General features: G+C 41.6%; 1 pseudogene; it reads left to right on the top strand.

The window, feature by feature from the left end:
- Nucleotides 1–6,154: 6,154 nt before the first annotated feature.
- Nucleotides 6,155–14,144, top strand: LOC136671383 (vitellogenin-like; annotated as a pseudogene).
- The last annotated feature ends 10,657 nt before the right edge of the window (nucleotides 14,145–24,801 follow it).

Raw genomic sequence — 24,801 nt, 5'->3', positions numbered from 1 at the left:
GACATACATGCCTACCCAACCAGGGCCACCACAAAACCCACCTAATAATTATGGACCAAGTCCATATTTCACATACCAGCCCTACTCAGGGGGCAGGGGGACGGCGTAATTGTAGGTGGAGGGGCAGGGTCCGCCGCCGGACAGGGGCGTGCCTAAGATGTGGAGCCTTGGACCACTGGGCAGCACAATGTAGGGCACCACTCTTTACTGACACCAGCTATCCACACCAGGCACCACACCCACAGGCGGCACCAAAACCGGAGCCATCACATCTTCCTGCTGGCCAATACAGCATGGAGCCGTGGGATGGACATTGACGGGGCCCAGAGGAGCACCAGGACAGCAGGGCCAGGGCAAAACCCATGCTGTCATTAACTGTGGGGGCCTCCGAAATCCTTTTTCTGGTAGACACGGGAGCCACATGGTCAGCCATCAACACAGTATTACCTGCACATCTGATGAGCGAACACATCTACATCACTGCCAAAAACAAGACATTTGCCAGTCAGTACTGGTACACAGACTGTGTCTCATTCATTTCTAATTGCACCACAAGCACCCTTGAACATTTGTGGTAGAGACTTGTTGATGAAAATGGGAGTCACTATTTTATGTCAACCAGATGGGATTACACTTACGTGGTTGGACGGACACAAAACTGTGGCAGTGGTGGGGTGCACTGATGGTATGTACCTGATGAGACCTCAGCAGGATGAGTTGGTAGACATTTACTGGGGTTTAGTGACTGGACAGACGGACCCGTCACCACGACTCATTGCCTTGTTCCACCAGTGGTCGCCTTGGATTACAGCCATGACACCCTACGTCCCTCCGCCCGACCCATTCCATGTCACCCTGTTCTATGATGTAGGGGGAGATTTAACTTACTATGAAGCTTTTCAAACAGAATTAGAGGGTACACAGTGGTCGGTTGACACCACAGGGATTTATGTGGGTCCTGAAGGGGTGGCATCTCCTGTTTCACTAACACCACAACAACATAATTGGTAAAAACTGTCTGACACGGCGGCACCACACATTTCACTAGCTCTCCATCCGAGACACGAGGCCAAGCAGTTGGGCCCTATGGTAAAAAGAGCAAATGAGGCCACGGATTGGGTCCGGACCCAGCTGCCTGGCGTCATGTTTTCGCAGTCCACACAGACATATCACATTACTGATAACTCACCCATCCTAGTCACATTGCACCGTCAATTGCTGCCTAGACACCATGGTTGTGAGGACACTGATCATCTACAGACGGAGGCATTATTAGCATCACTACCTGACACATTGTGGTCCACAGGCCCAGATGATGTAGGATACACTAATCAAACACCTGTCTCTTTTTGTATGAATATTACACAACCAATTTGGATTCCCCAATATAAACACAAGCCAGATGCTGTTGAATCCTTGGATAAAACGGTCCAGGCTTTGGTGGAGGCCGGAGTGCTGGAACCGTGTCAATCAGCATGGAACACACGGATTCTGCCGGTTCCGAAAAAGGAGCCTGGCCAATATCGGATGGCCCATGATTTAAGAGCCGTGAATGCAGCCTTGGCTACTGCCACTGTTCCGGTTCCTAACCCTAACACCGCTCTGTCGGAACTAGGTCCAGACATGAAATGGTTCACTTGCATTGATTTAGCTAACGCATTTTTCTGTATTCCACTGGCAGAACACTGCAGAGATATATGTGCATTCACACATAAAGGTATACAATACAGATACACTAGATTACCTCAAGGTTTTGCTCTGTCTCCAGGATTGTTTAATCAGGCACTGAGGCGGAGTCTGGACTCATGCCAACTGCCAGAAGGCTCCTTATTGATACAATATGTTGATGATATTGCTTTGGCGGCTAAAACACCGGAAATCTGCCTTGAAGCAACCAAGGCAGTTCTTCAATGCTTAGCAGACGCGGGGTACAAGGTATCTAAACAGAAATTACAGTGCTGCAGATCTAGGGTTACTTTCTTAGGGAGAGTAGTAACACAGGGTTCCACGGGCTTGTCCGCCACACACTGGTCCGCTATACTGTCACACACAAAACCTGAAACTGTGAAAGACCTGTTAGCATTTTTAGGACTGACTGGCTACAGCAGACAATACATTCCTGACTTTGTCGGACGTACACAACCTCTTAGAGACATGGTAAAATCTCTAGGGATGAGAAATTTGTCTGGTAAGCTCACCTGGACAAGCCTTATCCGTTGCAGTTGACTTAGCCAGACCTGACTATTCATTACCTTTTTACATGGATGTTTCTGAAACAGACACTGTGATTAATGGTGTACTGTTTCAGAAAAAGGGGGAAGATAGAGCAGTACTAATGTATCTAAGTGTCCCATTGGACCTTATAGAGAGGAGACAACCACAGTGCACAAGACATGTAGCAGGACTGACCAAATTAGTACAGAAAACAGCACATCTAGTAGCAGGATACCCATTGCGCATTCTAACCACACACGGAGTAGTAGCGTACATAAACTCACAGATGTTCACACTCACTCCATTGAGACAGAGACGCATTCACAAAGCATTGACTGCATCCAACATCACCTACACACACGAAGGAGTTAACATGGCAGATGGGATGTTGGAAGGTCCATCACATCAGGTGGAACAGGTGGAAAGGCAAGGAAAAGTAAGACCTGACTTACAAGCCACACCCATTCAAGGGTCATGGAATTTATGGACGGATGGGTGTGGGTATAGGGCAGATACAGGTGAAGTCAGAGCAGGATACGCAGTAGTTCAGGAAGCAAAGGGGGAAACATATGAGTTTCAGACAGTTATAGCAGAGGAGGTGAAACAAAATGCATCAGCACAGAAGGCAGAACTGCTAGCAGTAATTTCAGCACTAGAAGTGGCAGAAGGAAGGGACGTCACTATTTATTGTGACTCAGCGTACGTAGTGACAGCTGCGCACGTAGACATTCCACATTGGAAGCAGGTTGGATATGTCACAAGCACAGGGAAACCAGTCAAACACAAGACAGAACTGATGCGATTGGAAGCAGCTATACACAAACCAAATAAGGTAGCGATTGTAAAGTGTAAAGGACATCAAAAGGGAGACACAATAATAAACAGAGGGAATGAAGCTGCAGATGAGGCAGCAAAAAGAGCAGCAGGATACACGGAACCCAACAACATGCTTGTGTTGGACTCCAGTGTACCCTGGGAACCGATTCCCACAGGACAAGAGCTTAGACACATACAGGATCAGGCAAGTCCAGAAGAAAAGTCAGTATGGCTAGCAAAGGGAGCTAGCCCAAATAGTCAGGTGTGGACGTCACAAGAAGGACAAGTAGTTTTACCAACGTCACTAGCAGAAGCAGTTTTAGAAGAAGCACACACAGTGGCACACGTGGGAAGACGACAGACACTGGAAAATCTAAAACAATGGTGGCACCCATACATGTCAGCATTAGTGGTTGATTACATCACTAAATGTCAGATTTGTAACACACAGAACGTAGCAAAAGCATTTAAACTAGCTCCAGGGAGGTTTCCATTGCCAGATTCTCATGGACATGAGATTCAAATGGATTACACAGATATGATCGACCCCATTAGGAGATATAGATATCTCCTGGTCGTTGTAGATAGATTCTCGGGGTGGGTAGAGGCACTCCCCACTCTGAGGGAAGATGCAAAATCAGTCTGTAAGTTTCTGATTAATTGTTGGATTCCGAACCATGGGTTTCCTAGGAAAATTTTTTCAGATAACGGGAGTCATTTCACGAGCAAAACACTACAGTGGGTGGAGCAGTCGTTGGGGCTGCGCCATAGCTATGGTTGTGTGTATCATCCTGCCTCACAAGGTCAGGTGGAGGGATGAATCAAAATTAGCTAAGATTACACTGACCACGGGCATGAATTGGCTAGATGCCCTACCAATTGCCCTGATCAGTATTCGGAGTTCAATTAATAGAAGCACAGGCTTCTCCCCATTTGAACTGGTCAGAGGCGTAGCATTTCCAGGCCCAAAAACAAGACTGAGTCCTGATGCGGGCTCACCTGGGACGAACACAGATGAGTATCGTCAACTGTTTTTGAAACTAAAATCAGTGTGTGAGGAACTATCTGTGCAGGTACGGAGAAACAGAGGAGGAGACGAGGAGCATGAGATACCTCCTGAAGTGGCCATCGCTCCATGGGTGTATCTGAGAGCCATCAAGCGAAAGTGGTCAGAACTTCGCTGGACAGGCCCATTCCGGGTGACAGAGCGAACCAGCCATGCGGTACGACTCAAGGGTAAAGGCAGCTCATGGTACCACCTGTCTCAGTGCAAGCCAGCACTGCCACCAGAGGATCACCAGACGGAGAAGCACCTAATTAGTAACAAGTGCCAGCTGGACACTCTGCGAACAACAGGTGTCAACGGAGAGCTGTCTGAAGCTGTTGAAGATCCAGAAAACATTACTATTTTCTTTACAGGTTGTCGTGGACTCTTCTTTTTTACAGGTTGCTTGGACTCTTAATTTTTTCATTTCCTTGCAGGTTGAACTTTCTAAACACATTGTAAAAAAAAAACCGCACCCTGTAACTTTAACACTAAAACATATAAGAGTTTAGATAATATTTTCTTAATTAGAAGGAAACTTAGTGGGGAAACACATTGATTGTTTAATGATGGCTTGGTATGGTAAAAGGGGGTGCGACAGGATAAAATACAGACACAATTACTGTTGTAGAACAAGTAGTTTGGGAGATAACAAACAGGGAAATAATGTTAATTCCTCCTGTTGACATGGTTAAAATTTTGGCCGCCTGGGGGAAGAAGGGGCAAGTGGGAGAATTTTTCCTGTCAAATAATTGGTTGGTTGGCTGCCCGACAGGTTTTCGCTCTCACAGGTTAAACACATGTCAAAACATGTTTGGAGGATTTAGAGTGTGATGACGTGTCTTGGGACATGTCATAAGGGGGAATTGTTGTAGGAAACAATTTTATTACTTTGTATTAGTGGACAAATATCCTTAAATGATGATTAGTTAAAATTAGAAAGTATAATTACATATTCATTGTATGAAACCTTGTATTTTATATGTACTCATATGAATGATTAACCAGTATTTACCCATGTAGTAAACAGTTAAGATCCTGCACTGGCATGATGACTCACCTTTTTAAATTCTTAATTATTTAACATTGAACAGAGGTGCACTTAGGCTTTTACCAAGCTTACATAAATTACAAGTGTTAGCCAGGGGGGGGCTGAACTTTAGGGCCATTTTGACCCTGGAGTCCATTAGGGACTCCCCTAAATTTTGGTGACATGAAAAAAGGCGTGGGAAAGGAAAGGTACTTGTCACCCTTGCTAATAATGAATGTTTTTGGGGTCAGGGTACTAACATGTCTTATTATGCATATTAATATATGTTAATCAGCCAGAAACGCCTTACCAGCAGGGATATACGTCATAGGGGGTATAAACTGTGGAGTCAGATGGGGGAGAAGTTAGAACTTTATCACACTGTTATCATGTATTGTTCTCTTGGATCCAATATTGTTAAATAAATACTTTGATTTGCTTTGAACTTCACTCGGCTGGTTTCTGCAACGCTTCCGGAACGAGCACATCTCCCCGAAGAGGGAGGGTGTATTTTGGACCTTTTGGATATTTTTAAATTTTAATTACTTTGAGAACGGTCCAAAAGAACATTTTAATCTTCACTACGTGACTGCCATAACCGGAACCGAAAAGGATTATTGGATAATTTTGGGTTCATATTAATAACCACAGATATATTGCATTCTTAAATCTGCAGAAGTAAAAAAAAAAATAAGTTAACTTGCTGAGAAGCAAAATCTAACTTAAAACTATAAAAGAAAGTGTCACTGAAAAAAATTATTTGTATCTGTTGAACTAACTTGAAGGTAATTATAAAAAAATTTTCTGCTATAAATAAAAATGAGGTACTTAAAAGCCAAGATATTAGGACAGTTCCTTTTGTCAAAACATGATAGGAGACCAGGTTAACCTGACCTAAAATCGATTGTTTTGTCAGTTAATTGGCCAACTGTATGTGTAATCAGACATAGTCTGACATATTAGTTAATATTTCTGACTGTTGAATCAGCAAAAAAAAAAGGCATCAATAGAAAGCAGATTCTCAGTGAATTTAACACATAACACCAGCCATGAGAGCTGTTGTGCTTGCCCTGACTGTAGCCCTCATAGGTAAAGCCATGATCTGCATATTGTATATTCTTTTTACTCTTTCAAGAAACAAACAAATGAATTTAATTTTAAAAATTTGATGCATATAATGAGAACTTTATAAAGAAATAAAAAAAATCCATTTAGCCAGTCATCAGATTAACCTTGGTAAGAAATGTTTCAGCATGTAACAACAAAATGTAATATTGCTGCAATTTTTTTCAGTTCCAGAGTTTGCTGCTGGTAAGACCACTGTATACAAGTATGAGCGTCTACTTTTGGGTGGTCTGCCTCAGGAGGGTCTGGGCAAAGCTGGCATTAATGTCAACAGCAAGGTTCCCATCAGGGCCAAGGCACAGAATACCTTCCTTCTGAAGGTAAAGAGATTGTATAAAAGATTAAGAAAATATATCGGTAGAACATACAAACATTGATAATTTCTAAATTTTTGTCCTCTATTGAACAGAGTCTGGCAACGCAGCCAAAATGAAGGCTATTCCACTTCTGCCAATGGATTTTCCTTAGTGTGATAAAAGTCCATGCTAATCACATTTATCCAAGAATATTAGATAAAGTATCTAAGAGTTAATTATTCACTTTGAAGTGACTGTTGAGTCAATGAAAAGGGTTCAATGAAAAGGCAGATTCTCAGTGGATTCATCACAAACCACCAGCCATGAGAACTGTTGTGCTTGCCCTGACTGTGGCCCTAGTGGGTAAGATCTGGATTTATTACAATAATTTCATTATTTAGAAAAAGTCAGTGCAATTGTCAAGTAAGCTTTTGATAAAATAAATGTTAAAAACCTAGTGCTGATAATAAAAAATTATTTTTATTTTATTTGATTTTGTTTCTTTTAGTAAGTCATCAGATCAACCTTGGTAAGAAATATTTTATTATATTAGAACACATTGTTATAATTTAGATTTGCTTTTTCAAAAAAACTTACTTTTTTTTCAGTTCCAGAGTTCCCTGCTGGTAAAACTTTTGTATACAAGTATGAGGGTCTACTCTTGGGCGGTCTGCCTCAGGAGGGTCTGGGCAAGGCTGGCGTTAAAGTCAGCAGCAAGGTTCTTCTCAGGGCCGAGGCACAGAATACCTTCCTTCTGAAGGTAAAGAGATTGTATAAAAGATTAAGAAAATATATCGGTAGAAAATACAAACATTGATAATGTGTGGTTTTGACTAAAGGAGTCAAACCTGTGATTATTTTGCCTTTAGCTCTTGGATCCTCAGCTCTATCAGTGCACTGGCATCTGGCCCCAGGATCCTTGTGTTCCTGCTTCTAAACTCACTGCAGCACTAAATGCTCAGCTTGCAATTCCCATCATATGTGAGTATTCTAATGGTGTGGTGGGGAAGGTATTTGCCCCTGCTGGAGTCTCTGCTACTGTTCTGAACCTGCACAGAGGCATCCTCAACATCTTTCAGCTGAACCTGAAGAACACCCAGAATGTCTATTCAGCTGCATGAGGTAAGTGATTAAACAGAGCTGCTATCTGATATCTATACTGATTTATGTCATATTCTGTCAGTTCAGCTAATATATTTAATCTTCTAAGACTGGACCTCATGGAGTCTGCAAGACCCACTACACGATCAGAGAGGATGAAAAGACCCGGCAGATTACTGTGACAAAATCCAAAGACTTGAACAACTGCCATGAGAAAGTGATCAAGGATATTGGTTTGGCTTACACTGAGACGTGTGTGTCAGGAGGTGAGATCAAATCATATGTTCTCAACAAATGAAGAAGCTAAGTGTAAATGTACATGAAGTATATATATATATATATATATATATATATATATATATATATATATATATATATATACATATATATATATGTATGTATTTTTTTTTAATTGATCATCCTGCTCATCACAGAGGCGTCAGAGATTGACAGGAACAGCAACCTACAGCTACATCATGAAGCCAATTGCTGCAGGAGCACTGATCTCTGAGGCTACAGTTGAAGAGCTCCATCAGTTCTCACTGTTCAACACTATCACTGGAGCTGCTCAAATGAAAGCCAAGTGAGTTGTGCCCTATGATATTTTAAATATTGTTCCAACGATCAGGCAATAATGAACAGAACTGTAATGAAAATGGCTTTCTGATTTCAGGCAGACTTTGAACCTACTGGAGGTGCAGAACACCCCCCTCTCTTCCATCAGTGCTCAGTATATGGCCCGCGGATCCCTGAAGTACGAGTTTGCCACTGAGATTCTGCAAACTCCCATTCAGCTTCTGAAGATCAACAATGCTGAAGCCCAGGTACTATTTATTACTTTCCTCTGACTATGAAATCTTTCTAGTCAAAACATTATAGTGAGAAAAAACCTGTATTCTTTTTATCGAGTTAAACTGAAGTATTCTACTTCCTCCTTCAGATTGCAGAGCTTCTGCAACATTTGGCCACAAACAACATGGCCATGGCCCATCAAGATGCACCATTGAAATTTATTCAGCTTGTTCAGCTTATGCGTGTAGCTACTTTTGAGTGTATTCAGAACTTTTGGAATCAGCACAAGACCAAACCTGTCTACAGGTAACATTCTTCTGAATATTTTTATGAAATGACAAAGCCCTGTGGTTCTATTTTCCTAAAAACTGTGAATCTGACAGATTCTGGGCGATGGATTCTGGACACAATCCCTGTTGTGGGAACACCAGCATCTGTGCGGTTCCTTAAGGAAAAGTTCCAAGCTGATGAATTTGCCATCCCTGAATTGACCCAGGCCCTTCTGGTTGGTTTGCATCTGGCCACTGCTAATCCAGACACTATTCATCAAACAGCTGTAAGTGCTTAATTTTACATCTGAACTGTTGCAGTGCAGAAGCTTGTATATAGCTTTCTAAATATTTGTCCTCTGTTGAACAGAGTCTGGCAACGCACCCCAAAATCAAGGCTATTCCAGTTCTTCATGAGGTGACCATGCTTGCTTATGGTTCCATGATTGCCAGACACTGTGCTCAAGATCCTACCTGTTCTGCTGATCTGCTCAAGGTGAAATGTCTGCTCATATGTTTATTTCAGGTCTGATTTAAAGGTGTTGCCTGCAGAGGATTGCATAGGTTTGTAAATTTGGCTTTTCCACTTCTGTCATCAGCCTATCCATGATCTTGCTGCTGATGCCATTTCCAAAGCTGAAATTTCCGAAATCACACTGGCTCTGAAAGTTCTGGGCAATGCGGGTCACCCTGCTAGTCTTAAACCTATCATGAAGCTCCTGCCTGGATTTGGATCTGCTGCTGCATCCATGCCTGTGAGAGTGCAAGTTGATGCCATCTTGGCCCTCAGGAACATTGCCAAGAGAGAGCCAAAATTAGTAAGTATGAGGTGATGTGTGAATATTTTTCTGTTCTGATTCAATTTTGTTCAAGTAGGTAAAACACTGTATTTCCCTCTTAAGGTTTAACCAGTGGCACTACAGCTTTTCATGGACAAGACTCTTCATCCTGAAGTGCGTATGGTTGCACTCATTGTACTGTTTGAGACCAAGCCTTCAGTGGCTCTCATGACCACTATTGCTGATGCTGTGGACAAAGAGGCAGACAAGCATGTTGCCAGTTTTACTCACTCTTACATCAAGTCTCTGACCAAAAGCATGGCCCCTGATTTGAAGGATGTGTAAGAAAACTTTCCTTTTGTAAATAAAAACATTATCCTGTAATGCTAGAGCCACAAGTGATCCTGTTATTGTTACAGGGCTGCTGCAGCTAACATTGCCATGAGAATCTTATGCCCCAAGATGGACAGACTGAACTATCGTTTCAGCACTGCTTACCAGCTGGACCTTTACTTGTGTAAGTGTTAACAATAAAAAAAAAAACTTTTTAAAACGTGTAAAACTCTGAAATATAGTAATGCTAATTATGTTGTTTTTTATTCTCTATAAAGCTCCTCTCATGGCTGGTGCTGCTGGTACTGCTTTCATCATCAATGATGCTGCCACCATCTTGCCCAGAGCTGTTCTTGCAAAAGCATGTGCTTATTTGGCTGGAGCTGCTGCTGATGTTCTTGAGGTATTCATTTCTGGGACCACCAATGATTTTATTTAGAACAACTTGTGGTCTATTGAAAATGCCAATTACTTAGTTTTGTCATCCAAGGTTGGATTCAGAACTGACGGTCTTCAAGACGCTGTACGAAAATCCCATCCAGCAGATCAGAATGTTGATCGCATTACCAGGATAAAGCGCACAATGCAAGCAGTAAGCAATAAAAACTGTGTCCAATTTTATTTTAGTAGGGTAATTGTTTTATAACACATTTAATATATTTGCATTCATTTTTGTTTGTATTTAAGATTAAGGACTGGACATTGACAAATCCTTCATTGACCACATTATTCAGCAGACAGCACAGATATTTCATTGATGTAATCCTGCATCAAAATAATCCTATATTTGTTTAAATAACTGCATGTAAAATATGATCATATATAATATCTATGAAAGAGGTTGTTAAGTCCTTGCAGACGGGGATTGCCTTCAAATACGCCAAGCCTGTTCTGGCAGCTGAGCTGCGCTGTATCATTCCCACAACTGTCGGTGTGCCCATGGAGCTTGATTTCTACACTGCTGTTGTCGCTGCTGCATCTGTAAATGGTAAAGTTTTCACATGAGAACACCCTCCAATCATCCAATATGATCATTTTAGACATGTATGTGAATGTTATATTTTTTTCACTTTATTAGTCAAGGCCATCATCACACCTTCTCTGCCTGAGCAACTAGAGACTACCAGTCTCGATCACCTGATGAAGACTGAATTCCAGCTGCAAGCTGAGGCCAGACCAAGGTGTCCTTTCAAAGATGCTTTTAAATTATTAATGTGATCATTAAATGGACAAATTTATGTAAATGTATGGACCTGGTTTTGTTTCTAGTATTTCCATGCAGTCTTTTGCTGTGATTGGAGTGAATACTGCTTTGATTCAGGCTGCTGTAATGACCAGAGGAAAGATCCATGCTGTTGCCCCAGCAAAACTGGCAGTTAGAGCTGATTTGCCCAAAGGTCACTTTAAAGTGGAGGCTCTGCCTACTTCAACCCCTGATCATGTTGCTGATTTCAGGTAATGGAAGGAAATGCATTAATCATTCAGCATGTAAACCTGATTTAATAGAGTTTGTGTAATAGAAGACAAACTGTGTATGTTCAGTAATTAGTAAGACTTGTCCATATTTCTTCCAGCTTAGAGACCGTTGCTGTAGCCAGAAATATTGAGGATCTCCCCAATGAGAAAGTGGTGTTCCTGGTACCTGCACAACCCTCCCAAGCTGAGTCTTGGCTACCTACTTCAATTCAGAAGACCTTTTGTGGTAGAGTTCCTTACCTTTCCTACAAGGGATGTGCTGACATCACTTCACAAAATGCTGGTTTCATGGGATACAATCCTTTTTACTATTTTATTGGACAGCACTCAGCTTATATTTCAGTGGCAAGAGGAAAGTTCTGAAGTCACCAGGTTTAACAGGAGGTTTACACTGTTATCTGAAATGGGTTTGAGTCATACACTGTAATGTATATTTCAGGTGATGGTCCTACACTGGAAAGACTGGAGTTTGAGATTGACATTGGTCGTAATGCAGCTCAAAAACTTGTTAAAGAAGTTAGCGTTTTAAAATCTGGAAAACCAAGAAGAAAACTTTTTCCTGTTGAAACTGGGGCATGTCCTGGGTTCTGGAACGACTGATAGAAACTACCACTCATGAGTCTCATGCAGTTCAGGCAGTTCAAGCAGCTCTAGCAGCTCAAGCAACTCAACCAGCTCAAGCAGTTCTAGCAGCTCAAGCAACACAACCATCTCAAGCAGGAGCAGTCAGAGTTCCGTCAGGCCCTTAGGCCCTTCCAGGATTTGCAGAGATAAGAGATTTCTTCAGTGTATGACTATGGTGAAACTGGGGCATGTCCTGAATTCTGGAATGACTGATAGGAACTCCCACTCACGCCTCTCACGCAGCTTGGGGAGTTCAAGCAACTCAAGCAGCTCTAGCAGCTCAAGCAACTCAACCAGCTCAAGCAGTTCTAGCAGCTCAAGCAACTCAACCGTCTCAAGCAGGAGCAGTCAGGGTTCCATCAGGCCCTTAGGCCCTTCCAGGATTCGCAGAGATAAGAGAGTTCTTCAGTGTATGACTATGTTGAAACTGGGGCATGTCCTGGATTCTGGAACAACTGATAGGAACTACCACTCACGACTCTCTCGCAGCTTGGGTAGTTCAAGAAACTCAAGCAGCTCTTGCAGCTCAAGCAACTCAACCAGCTCAAGCAGTTCTAGCAGCTCAAGCAACTCAACCATCTCAAGCAGGGGCAGTCAGAGTTCCTGCAGGCCCTTAGGCCCTTCCAGGATTCGCAGAGATAAGGTAGTTCTTCAGTGTATGACTATGAGCATCATTTCCAACTACGTTAGGTCAAGTTAATGTAGATTTAATTGATATTCTTTATTCCATATTCGCAATAAAAGGGGAAAACATCCAATGAATGAATATTGTTTATAGCCAGATAAGGCAATAAAATGTTGGCATGCTTTAACTACTGCAACTACAGGCAGAAACCTTTGCAGTATGCAGAATATTCATTATTCCTAATTTACCACAAAATGCACTAATGAGACATGTTTGTTTTGTTCTAGGTTACAGATACATATGGTAACTTCCGACAATTCCATAAGGATCAGGTTATACCTCAATTTTTTTTTTTTTTTTTTTTGATAATATATTAAAGCATAAACCAAAACATGAATGAAATACAGATTCATTAATTTGATTAGATGGTTCATTTGTTTGCCTTTCTTGCTTCAAGACAAATATGGAGGTTTATGTTTTTGTTTCAGTACATAACCTCACAGAGAACATCAAAATCTGGCAGTTCATCCAGCATTGAGAATCTCAAAAACCAAGTAAGAAAATCTGCTGAATCATGTAGTACCAGCCCAGTAACATTTCATAAGTCAACAATCACTGTACCTGTTTCTCCTTTCAGGCTAAATTAAGTCATGCTATTCCACCTGAATTTGCCATTGTTGCTCGTGCTGTGAGAAGTGACCGTAGTGTGGGATACCTGATTGCTGGGTACTTGGATAGATCCACTGCTAAATCACAGATTGTGATTTCATCCATTGCTGATCAGGACAAATGGAAGATGTGTGCTGATGGTGTCCTGTCAAGCAAGCATAAATTGAGCGTAAGTCTTGTCTTCTGCATACGATTCTGAGAGAATGCACTGCTTTTATTTATGTTGATTATCATTGAGAATGATAAAAAGATTTGCACTAAGCTCACACTGTCTAACTGTACCATTAGGCACAGGTTTCTTGGGGTAAAGAGTGCCACGAATATAACGTGACTTTTAAGGCTGAAGCTGGAGTCCATGATTCAAACCCTGCTCTCCGTGTTGAAGTGGAGTGGGACAGACTTCCTAAACTTCTTTACCTTGTAACCAGCTATGCGAAATGGTATAGATGAAACATCAAAATTAAAAATCACACGGGGTGTTTCTGATTTATACATAATGTTTACTTTTTACCAACAGGGTATCTGAATACATCCCAAATTCATCTAAAACAACTGGATTTTCTGTTGAGAGAACTGATAACAAGAGAGGATTTGCTGTAATTGTGGACCTTCCAACTCAGAGGTCTCTTAACATCATTGTGAGAGCACCACAGGTAACGAGTAATTTATCTAAAAGCTGTAAATAACTGAATATTTTTTTAACACTCAACTAACAGCTTTTATCATTTTTATTTTACCACTAAATGACCCTGACACAGATGGATGTGCATCTACCTGTTGCTCTGCCCATTGAAAAAGATGGATGTATTCCTGCTCTCCAGAATGTGGATTTTCAAAGCACCATCAAGAAACTGGATTCAGACATTCGTGTTAGGAACTGGAATGCTACCACTGAAACTGAAAAAATTAATGCAGCAGCTGCAGAAAGTAGGCAAGAATATGCTGGATGAAATGGAGGCTGCAGAACGTTCTTTCAACACTGGAAATTAGCAACATCAAGGAAGACAGCATTTATGCCACAACTGAGAATTCTGACATAAATGTCTTTTTTGGAGATGGCTGAATGCTATACTGACTTCAAGTTAACTCATTTAAATGCAGTGAAATACATCAAATAAGTAAATAAACAAACCCTAAGTATTAAAAGAAAATTAACAATGTTTGTGTTTAATGTTATTGAGTTTCATATTACATTTAGATTTATCATATTGTTCAAAATATTAGGAAGTGCTTTTTTATGAAATGTCTATTTAATTTAATGAAAACCGAACAATGAAATAGTCAGAAAACAAATAATATACTGAAATAATATATACTCACAGGATACTTGGAAGCACACAGTGTATTAATGAAATATTATCAGCAATCAAGAAGTGATAACATTTTCAAATAAAATGTTATGATGATAAATGAGTATGAGATGGGAAAGCTGCTGTTAATAAGGACATTTTGCTAAAAAACTACCAACAGAAGACATAATGTGTAGAGGAAATAATTATGTACAGGTTGCGGCAGCATAAACACTACATAGCGGCGTCAATGATAATTAATTATTATTTATTAATAATTAATTATGTATTTCATTTTGTTGAGCTCCATGTTTGGGAGCCATTAAATAATATGTAGTGTCTTTACCTGTCCAATTTTAGCTTGGACATGTAGGTCATCATGTTAGATGACTTTACATATTATAAAGCAAAATTAGGTAGAATTAATTATTATTAATGACTTATGCTCATTGACCCGCTGTAGGTTCTTGGATCCCAAATTACATCTGAACTAGAAGGAACAATTCCAAAGAACCATGGAACAGAACAGCTAGACCTCCACCTTTCCTACTGGCACGAGGTACATTTAAAAAAATGAAAATCTGGAGGAGCCAAGTACTGGAATGGGAGAGATTACAGGTACCAAAGGTCCAAGCTTGTTTTGAAAACATGTACCGCTGACATCATCACTGCAGCAGCCAGGACCCGAAAAACATCACTTTTCCTCGCCCTTATCAGCTGACCAAGTTGTGTGAAGCTCCTGCTGGTGATGGGGCCGTGAGTGAAGCTGCCTTTCCAGGGGTCGAGGAGCTTGTCTCTTCAGTTGAGGGGCTCTAGGTGGTGATGGAGCATGATTTTTCATAGGGGACAGTCTGGGGGACTGCAGTGGGGAAGTGGCAGTAGATGAGGGTGCAGTACAAGCTGGGGTGGTTCTTCTTTGCACCTTTCATACAGAAGCAATTCAAAGTGCTTTACAGAAAAAAGAAACAGTTAAATTAAAAGCCAGAATAAAATCATTAAAGTCCAATAAAACAATTACATAAAAAGAGTAAAATGATTAAATGATTAAAACAATTTGAAAAGATACAATAAAAGAAAAGAAATAAATGCTGTTACAGAGAAGTGCAGAATATTTTAAACTGAGCTGTAAGCCTGCTCAAACAGGAATGTTTTAAGCCTTGATTTAAAAGTGTCTAAAGTCAGGGATCTTCTAATATTCTCAGTCAGCTGGTTCCATTTATGAGCGGCATAGTAGCTAAACGCTACCTCTCCATGTTTAGTTTTGACCTGAGGCAGGACTAACTGACTAGTTCCTAAAGATCTGAGAGCTCTTGCTCAGCTCATATCTCTGTAGCAGATCTGATAAATACGCTGGTCCTACCCCATTTAGACATTTATAGACCAGTAATAACACCTTAAAGTCTATTCTGTAACAGACTTGTATCCAGTGTAATGATTTGAGAATGGGGGTGATATGATCTCTTCTTTTGCTCCTAGTGAGAACTCTGGCAGCTGCATTTTGAATCAGCTGAAGCTGTTTAATGGTCTTTTTTGGAAGTCCAGCTAAGAGACCATCACATTAATCAATCCTACTAGAAATAAAGGCATGGATAAGTTTCTCCAGGTCTGGTTTAGTAAGAAAATCTCTAACCTTACTGATGTTCTTAAGATGGTAAAATGCTGATCTAGTAACCGCTTTAATATGACTACTAAAACTGAGATCTGAGTCCATTAATACACCAAGATTGCTAGCCAGTTCTTTAGATTTGAGGGCTCTCGAGTCCAGATACGTAGCCAATCTTTGTCTCTCACTGCTGTTCCCAAATAGTATAATCTTAGTTTTATCTTTATTCAGCTGCAGAAAGTTGTGTCCCATCCAGTTAGTGATGTGTTCAAGGCACTTGCTTAATAAGTCAAATTGACCAGAGTCGTTTGGGGACAGGGCCACGTAAATCTGAGTACCATCTGCATAGCTGTGATAGGACAGCCCATAGTCTTGTAGAATCTGGCCAAGAGGAAGCCTATTTAAATTAAATAAAAGTGGACCAAGAATAGAGCCCTGGGGGACACCACAGGTCACTGGCATGTTCTCTGAAATATTATTTTCTATTTCTACAAAGTAGTCCCTGCCTTCCAGGTTAGAAATAAACCACTTCAGGGCTGTTCCTGAGAGTTCAACCTAGTTTGCAAGTCTATCCATAAGAATCTTATGGTCAATAGTATCAAAGGCAGCACTAAGATCAAGAAGTAATAAAAGAGGTATCTTTCCAGCCCTCGTATTTAAGCGAATGGCATTAATTACCCTGATTAGAGCAGTCTCAGTGCTGTGATTAGACTGGAACCCGGACTGGAATTTGTCTAGCCTACTGTTTATGGACAAGAAACCAGTGATTTGCCTGAAAACTATTTTCTCAAACATTTTGCCACCGAACGATAAATTAGAAATTGGTCTGTAGTTTCTCATCTGAGATGATTCTAAATGTTTCTTGTTTAGAAGAGGCTTTACAACTGCAGTTTTTAGTGAGCTCGGAATGACCCCCAACATGAGTGAGGTGTTTACAATGTGGAGTATGTCTGGTGCTATAGTGTGAAACACACTCTTTAAAAATTTGGTTTGTAGTGTGTCAAGACTGCAAGTGGATGTTTTGAGATGATTAACTGTGTCAATTAAAATTTCATTATTAACAGTACTGAACTCTGACATTTTAACTAAGGAGTTTTTATGAGGTGATGGAGAGGGTACAGACTCATTGTTGGATATAGAGATACTAATCGCTTGTCTGATATTCTTGATTTTAGTGTTAAAAAATAATGCAAACTCATTACATCTGTCAGTTGTTAATAATTCAGGTGCCATTGGTGTGTGTGAATTAGTAAGTCTGTCGACCACGGTGAATAGGATTTTGCTATTGTTACTGTTATTGTTGATGATGCTAGAGAAATATAATTGTCGTGTTTTGCATATTATTGTGTTGTATTCACGTAGCCTATCTTTGTAGATTTCTTTGTGAATATGAAGACTTGTTTTACGCCATCTGCGTTCTGCCTTGCGACATTCCCTCTTTTGGATTTGAACAACAGAAGCGTTTCTCCGTGGTACTTTCTGTTTGCAAGACAAAGCCTTCACTTTAACTGGCACAATCTCATTCATAACACCGACAATTTTTTAATTAAAACTATTCAGCAGATCATCCACAGAGTTGGATCGTTCACATGGTGTAGTGCACATTTTACTCATGAAAAGTGTAGCTGTGCAGTCCTTTATAATCCTTTTCTTGACAAAAAATATTCTGTCCCTGATGACTGGTGAGGCCCACATATCAAAGAACATACAGTAGTGATCTGACTACGCGACGTCCTTCACAGTTGCTGATATGTTGAGACTCTTTGAGATAACAATATCCAGCGTGTGACCATGACAATGTGTACTCCCTGTAACATGCTGTGAAAGGCCAAAAGAGTCCAATATGGCGTGTAGTTCCTTGGTAAAACAGTCCTTGGGATTGTCTATATGTATGTTAAAGTCACCAGCAATAACAAAATGGTCAAAGTGAGTAGAAATTAAAGACAGCATTTCTGTAAATTCATCAATAATATTAGCAGTGTATTTCGGAGGCCTGTAGACAGTTACTAGTAATATCTGTGGTGTCCCTTTCAGAACTACACAGAGGTACTCAAATTTTGTGAAGTCACCAAATGACAACTGCTTGCACTGAAAAGAACCATGGAACAGAACAGCTAGACCTCCAACTTTTCTACTGGCACGAGGTACATTAAAAAAAATGAAAATCTGGAGGAGCCAACTCCAATAAAACAGTTGCAGCACTACATTCATTTAGCCAAGTCTCAGTTAAAAGTATAAAATCATGCGCATGTGCTGTAATGAAATTATTAATTAAGTGTGATTTGTTTGTGAGAGATCTGATATTTAGAAGAGCTACCTTAGTAACTTGTGCACTTTGCCACAGCATCTGTGTCTAACATTTTATATGTTGTAGATTGGCTTCATTCACAATATCTGACCTAAACTCCCTGTTCTTTCTCTCTCTGATAGGTACTGGAATGGGAGAGATTACAGGCACCAAAGGTCCAAGCTTGTTTTGAAAACATGTACCGCTGACATCATCACTGCAGCAGCCAGGACCCGAAAAACATCACTTTTCCTCGCCCTTATCAGCTGACCAAGTTGTGTGAAGCTCCTGCTGGTGATGGGGCCGTGAGTGAAGCTGCCTTTCCAGGGGTCGAGGAGCTTGTCTCTTCCGTTGAGGGGCTCTAGGTGGTGATGGAGCGTGATTTTTCATAGGGGACAGTCTGGGGGACTGCAGTGGGGAAGTGGCAGTAGATGAGGGTGGAGTTCAAGCTGGGGTGGTTCTTCTTTGTACCTTTCATACAGAAGCAGTTCAAAGAGCTTTACAGAAAAAAGAAACAGTTAAATTAAAAGCCAGAATAAAATCATAAAAGTCCAATAAAACAATTACATAAAAAGAGTAAAATGATTAAATGATTAAAATAATTTGAAAAGATACAATAAAAGAAAAGAAATAAATGCTGTTACAGAGAAGTGCAGAATATTTTAAACTGAGCTGTAAGCCTGCTCAAACAGGAATGTTTTAGGCCTTGATTTAAAAGTGTCTAAAGTCAGGGATCTTCTAATATTCTCACTCAGCTGGTTCCATTTATGAGCGGCATAGTAGCTAAACGCTGCCTCTCCATGTTTAGTTTTGACCTGAGGCAGGACTAACTGACTAGTTCCTAAAGATCTGAGAGCTCTTGCTCGGCTCATATCTCTGTAGCAGATCTGATAAATACGCTGGTCCTACCCCATTTAGACATTAATAGACCAGTAATAACACCTTAAAGTCTATTCTGTAACAGACTGGTATCCAGTGTATTGATTTGAGGATGGAGGTGATATGATCTCTTCTTTTGCTCCTAGTGAGAACTCTGGCAGCTGCATTTTGAATCAGCTGAAGCTGTTTAATGGTCTTTTTTGGAAGTCCAGCTAAGAGACCATCACATTAATCAATCCTGCTAGAAATAAAGGCATGGATAAGTTTCTCCAGGTCTGGTTTAGTAAGAAAATCTCTAACCTTACTGATGTTCTTAAGATGGTAAAATGCTGATCTAGTAACAGCTTTAATATGACTACTAAAACTGAGATCTGAGTCCATTAATACACCAAGATTGCTAGCCAGTTCTAAATTAGCAGTGCTAATAAGCAATAGTCAGTGCTTGCACTGAAAAGAACCATGGAACAGAGCAGCTGGACCTCCACCTTTTCTACTGGCATGAGATACATTTAAAAAATGAAAATCTGGAGGAGCCGACTCCATGAAATTATTAATTAAGTGTGATTTGTTTGATGGCGGCACGGTGGCGCAGGTAGTGTCGCAGTCACACAACTCCAGGGGCCTGGAGGTTGTGGGTTCGATTCCCGCTCCGGGTGACTGTCTGTGAGGAGTTGGTGTGTTCTCCCCGTGTCTGTGTGGGTTTCCTCCGGGTGCTCCGGTTTCTTCCCACAGTCCAAAAACACACGTTGGTAGGTTGATTGGCGACTCAAAAGTGTCTGTAGGTGTGAGTGTGTGAATGAATGTGTGTGTGTGTGTGTCTGTGTTGCCCTGTGAAGGACTGGTGCCCACTCCAGGGTGTATTCCTGCTGTGTATTCCAGGGTCTCCAGTCTCCATGAGTGTGGCTCCCTCAGCCGCTCCTCTCCTCGTGAGCGCGGCGCAGCCAGCCGCTCCTCTCCTCGTGAGCGCGGCGCAGCCAGCCGCTCCTCTGCTCGGGAAAGCGGCGCAGCCAGCCGCTCCTCTGCTCGAGAAGGCGACTTCAACGGCCGTTTCTGCCCCCGAGACTGTTGCTACGGCCGTGTCTGCCCCGGTGACTGTAGATATGGCCACTTCCGGTCTACCCGTAAGATGGCCCCAAGGACTTCGGGGTCGATCCCCAGAACTGTGCCCAGGCTGGTTCCTCGGACTGCCCCGCAGACATTTGCCAGTCCTGGGCACCCCCATGTTATTTTGATTCCCCTGTCTGTCCCTGTCCTAGTTCCTGTCTCTGTGCTTGTCCCTGTACCCTTGTCTGCGTCGGTTTTGATTCCTGTCCCTGTCACGGTGTTTGTCTCTGTCCCTGTAAACGTCTTAGTCCCTGTTCCCCTGCTTAGTCCGGTCCAGTCCCCTGTTAGTCCTGTCCAGGCCCCTTTTCAAGCCCATGTCCAGCACCCGGTTCAGTCACGTGTCTGCTCCTGTCTTCTCACGATTCCCATCTCCTGTTTCTAGTTCTGTCCAGCGTCTGTTAGTCTAGTCCCGTGTCTCCAGCTCCATTTCGTGTCTGTTCCCGTCCTGTCCTGAGTCCTGTCTCTTGTTGGTTTCCTGTCTTGTTTTCCGTGCTCCCTCCTGCGCCAGCTTCTGGGGGGGGTCTAGGTTACGCGCCCCGGGAGTTGCGCGTTCAGGAGGGGGCATCTGTCACGCCCTCGTCTCGTTTAGTCTGTTTTCCTTTCTTTGCACATGGCTTTGTTTTGTTGTTGTTCCTGTCTCCGCCCCAGCCCCAACTTAGTCCTGCCTCTGTCTCATTATTCTCTTCAGGTGTTCCTCGTTTGCCTTCCTATATAGTCCCTTTGTTTCAGTGCTCCCTTGTCTGGTGTTGTGTGCGCAGATGTGTGTTACTCCCTTTTGTGTGTCTCACATGTCTACCCCAGTTCATGGCTGTCTACTTTCTGTCTCTGGTTAATTCATAGTTTCATCTTATCTAGTTTCTGTGTATCTACCCGTGTTTATTTTGAGTCTATCTATGTTTAATAAAACTTCCTTGCGTTTACGTCCGTCTCCTCGTCCTCCCTGCACGGCCATGACAGAACACCAGACCCACACTATGGACGTAGCGAGGAATCCGTTTGCTCAGTGTGCAATTAGACGTACTCCTTTCAGTTCGGGTCCTGGCACTCCAGTGGGGTATGTAGCGGAGGCTAAGGTGTCCTCCACACCCCGCAAACCCCCGCAAAAAAATGAAGGATTCCTCTTGGGGTTTTGGTGTCTCTGGCAGCTGATAGAATTGGTCATTGCCACTCATGTCCAGTGTCTGCTGCTCCCTCAGATCGTCCTGAGTGGGGGGAGGATGTTCTGGCTCTGACATGGTGTCATCAGCTTGTACAGCAGAGTTCCTGAATGTTGGTGCTGATGTGCCACCACCAAGAGAAGTGGATAAATAACACACTGAGAAAATGAAGTTGTCTGTCAGAACTTTAACACCCCTCTTGTTAGTGTGCAGTCCATCTCTCCTAAAAAGTTCTCTCTTCCCAAAAAACAAGTTAAAGTTGTCAATGAAGTTCAGTCCATTTGACCTGCAGCTGTTCTGTAGCCAGGTTCAATGAAAAATTGTATGTTGAACTTACTGAGACTCTTTTTAAAACTTCAGACTCCTGCTTGACAGTGTCATTCTTTCCAACGTGTACAATAATCCGCTTCACAGTCGTGAACTCAGCCAGTAAAGCTGTAACCTTTGCATTAAGTTCAGGGACTGTGATGTTTGGCTCACATCACACTATGAGTTTTGGGTTTATTACCTCATTAACAGTGTCATCTCCAAAGATCAGGGTGTCTGCTGTAGGTTTGTTTGGGTTTTGTGACCGGCTGACACTTCTGGCACTTTCTGCGTTGTGTTCACTGCGGTTGTGTTTCTCACGAAGGCAGTGCATGCAGTGGTTCAAATCTGTTTTTCAGCTGAAGTGAGTAAGACCGATATTCTGGTCTGGTTCTGTACTGTGCTCTCTCAGCAGCAGTGTTAGGTTTAGCAGCTGAATTTCCTGGACCAGCTGTGGTACCAGGAGTAGAAGCCAAGACTACAGAGCTATACAAAGCACAGCGTTTGGGTCTAGCTTCAGTCTGCACCCATTGCCCATCTCTAGCTATACTCACGGCAGTGTTGCCATCCAAACGATCCTCTGGTCTGGATCTGTGTCCGTCCACTGTCCGCTGCTCTGTTAAGTCCTCAGCCTGCTGTCTACCGCCCGTACTCCCACTCACTGTTACTCCTCCTTAGTTTGACTGCTTTAATTTGGCTTCCACGGCTGGTGATGACGTCACTTCCGGTTTTACTGCAGACAATGACAGACGTGCATCTCATGCTCTGAATGTGTTCCACTTGAATGAAAGCATCATAGAGGCAATGCCATAAGTTCATCTAGTAATAAATATGTTCATATGTTAAAAAGACAGTGTTAAGAACAGTAAGTTAAAACGAATGGATAAAAGCAGATTATTTGCATGTGTATAGGCTAACAGCCCTATTGGCAGCTATTGTTAGTGCAGGAAAATAATATATGCGGTTATGTTTGCAACTATGTTCAAGTTCAAGTTCAAGAAGTTTATTGTCATTTCAGCAGTATACAGTGTTTACAGTACACAGTGAAATGAAATAGCGTTCCTCCAGGACCAAGGTGCTACATAAAACAATACACAACATTAAAGTGCAACTAGTGCAAAGCTAGTGCAAACATAAAACAGTGCACACAAATTAAAGTGCAAAAGACATAGAACATAAAACAATACACAGCATTAAAGTGCAACTAGTGCAAAGCTAGTGCAACATAAAACAGTGCATACACATTAAAGTGCAAAAGATATGGCTAAGAAAATACAAAACAATATCCATACAGTACAATACAATGCAATACTGCAATGGGGTACTGCAATTTAAAGTGTATTTGTGCTGTAAACGGTAACTGGATGTAACCATGATGTAAACAGGATATGTGTTAACAGTACACTCATTTTCAGTATATCATTTTCAGCCCAACAGACCAGTGTTTGTGTGAAGAAGTGTGTGTGTGTGTGTGTGTGTGTGTGTGTGTGTGTGTGCTTCTTCAGTCCAGTCTCAGTCTCTAGATGTTCAGGAGACTGATAGCATGTATGAAGAAGCTGTTACGGAGTCTGGATGTAAGGGCTCGAATGCTTCGATACCTTTTTCCAGACGGCAGTAGGTTGAAGAGTGTGTGAAGGGTGTGTGTGATCTCCCACAATGCTGAGTGATTTGCGGGTGCAGCGAGTGGTGTAGATGTCTGTGATGGAGGAAAGAGACACACCGATAATCTTCTCAGCTGTCCTCACGATCCGCTGGAGGGACTTGCAATCTGCCACAGTGCAGTTCCCAAACCAGACAGTGATGCAGCTGGTCATGATGCTCTCGATGACTCCTCTGTAAAAAGTGGTGAGGATAGGAGGTGGGAGATGAGCCTTCTTCAGCCTTTGCAGAAAGTAGAGGCGTTGCTGGGCTTTCTTTCTGATGTTACTGGTGTTAGTGGACCAGGTGAGATCATCCGCTAGGTGAACACCAAGGAATTTGGTATTCTTGACAATCTCCACAGCAGAGTTGTCGATGTTCAGCGGCGAGTGCTCACCCCTTGTTTTTCTGAAGTCTACAACCATCTCTTGGGTTTTGTCCACGTTCAGAGACAGGTTGTTGACTTCACACCAGTCAGTTAGCGGATGTACTTCCTCTCTGTATGAAAGTGCTCATCTCTCTGATCAAGAAGAAGACAGAATTGGTCTTCTATGGAAGACCATTAGACTCAAAACATGTTGACACATGCACGTTAATACATAATTGAAATATTGCACGTTAACATGTAAATTTAGTTGTGATAATGTGACCAGAAAAGACATGTTTGCATGCTTTTTCGCCAGTGGGATGCCTCATATCCAAGCATACTTACACATTCATAATAGGAAATCACACATTTTAGCTGACAACAAAACATAAATCTTCAGTGAATGCAGCCCTCACGTTTCATCTTAATTATTTATAGCATATTAAGCTAATAATTAAAACATATTTGTGTACATATTTGATGTATTTTTCATGTCATTTGTAAACTCCTCAATGTATGTTTTATTCAAAGATGGTACAGAAGAGAATATATCATGACACTGGGCAAAGACCTGAATTAAGCAAAGAAAACACTCTTTTCAAAATCCAGAAAACAGTATTGAGGTTTAGGTCACATTACGCAGGTCATTGTAAAAGTCAGGTCATATGTTCTTTCACTGTTTGTATCTTTATGAATTTTACATTTTTGCAATAATTTGTTTTGAAAATTCATGTTGATTTATAGATATACAAAGAGGCTGCCTTATGCTATATTTGTATTTAGAAGAACAATGACTAGAATAGAATGACTAGACTAAAATAAAATGTTTATTGCATGCAAGGTGTCAGTGTTAGGATCATGCTTGACATAATTACAAGAGTGAGCAAAGATTACACAAAGGCAAATATCTGCTTTTTAGAATAAAAAATGTTAAATATATTGAATATTTTCTTGATTATTGAATACTTTTTTATGTC

The sequence above is a fragment of the Hoplias malabaricus genome, chromosome 16, assembly GCF_029633855.1.
Source record: "Hoplias malabaricus isolate fHopMal1 chromosome 16, fHopMal1.hap1, whole genome shotgun sequence".
NCBI classification, from domain to species: Eukaryota; Metazoa; Chordata; class Actinopteri; order Characiformes; family Erythrinidae; genus Hoplias; species Hoplias malabaricus.
Note: the sequence above shows the minus strand (reverse complement) of the source record. Positions and strands in the feature narration are given on the sequence as shown.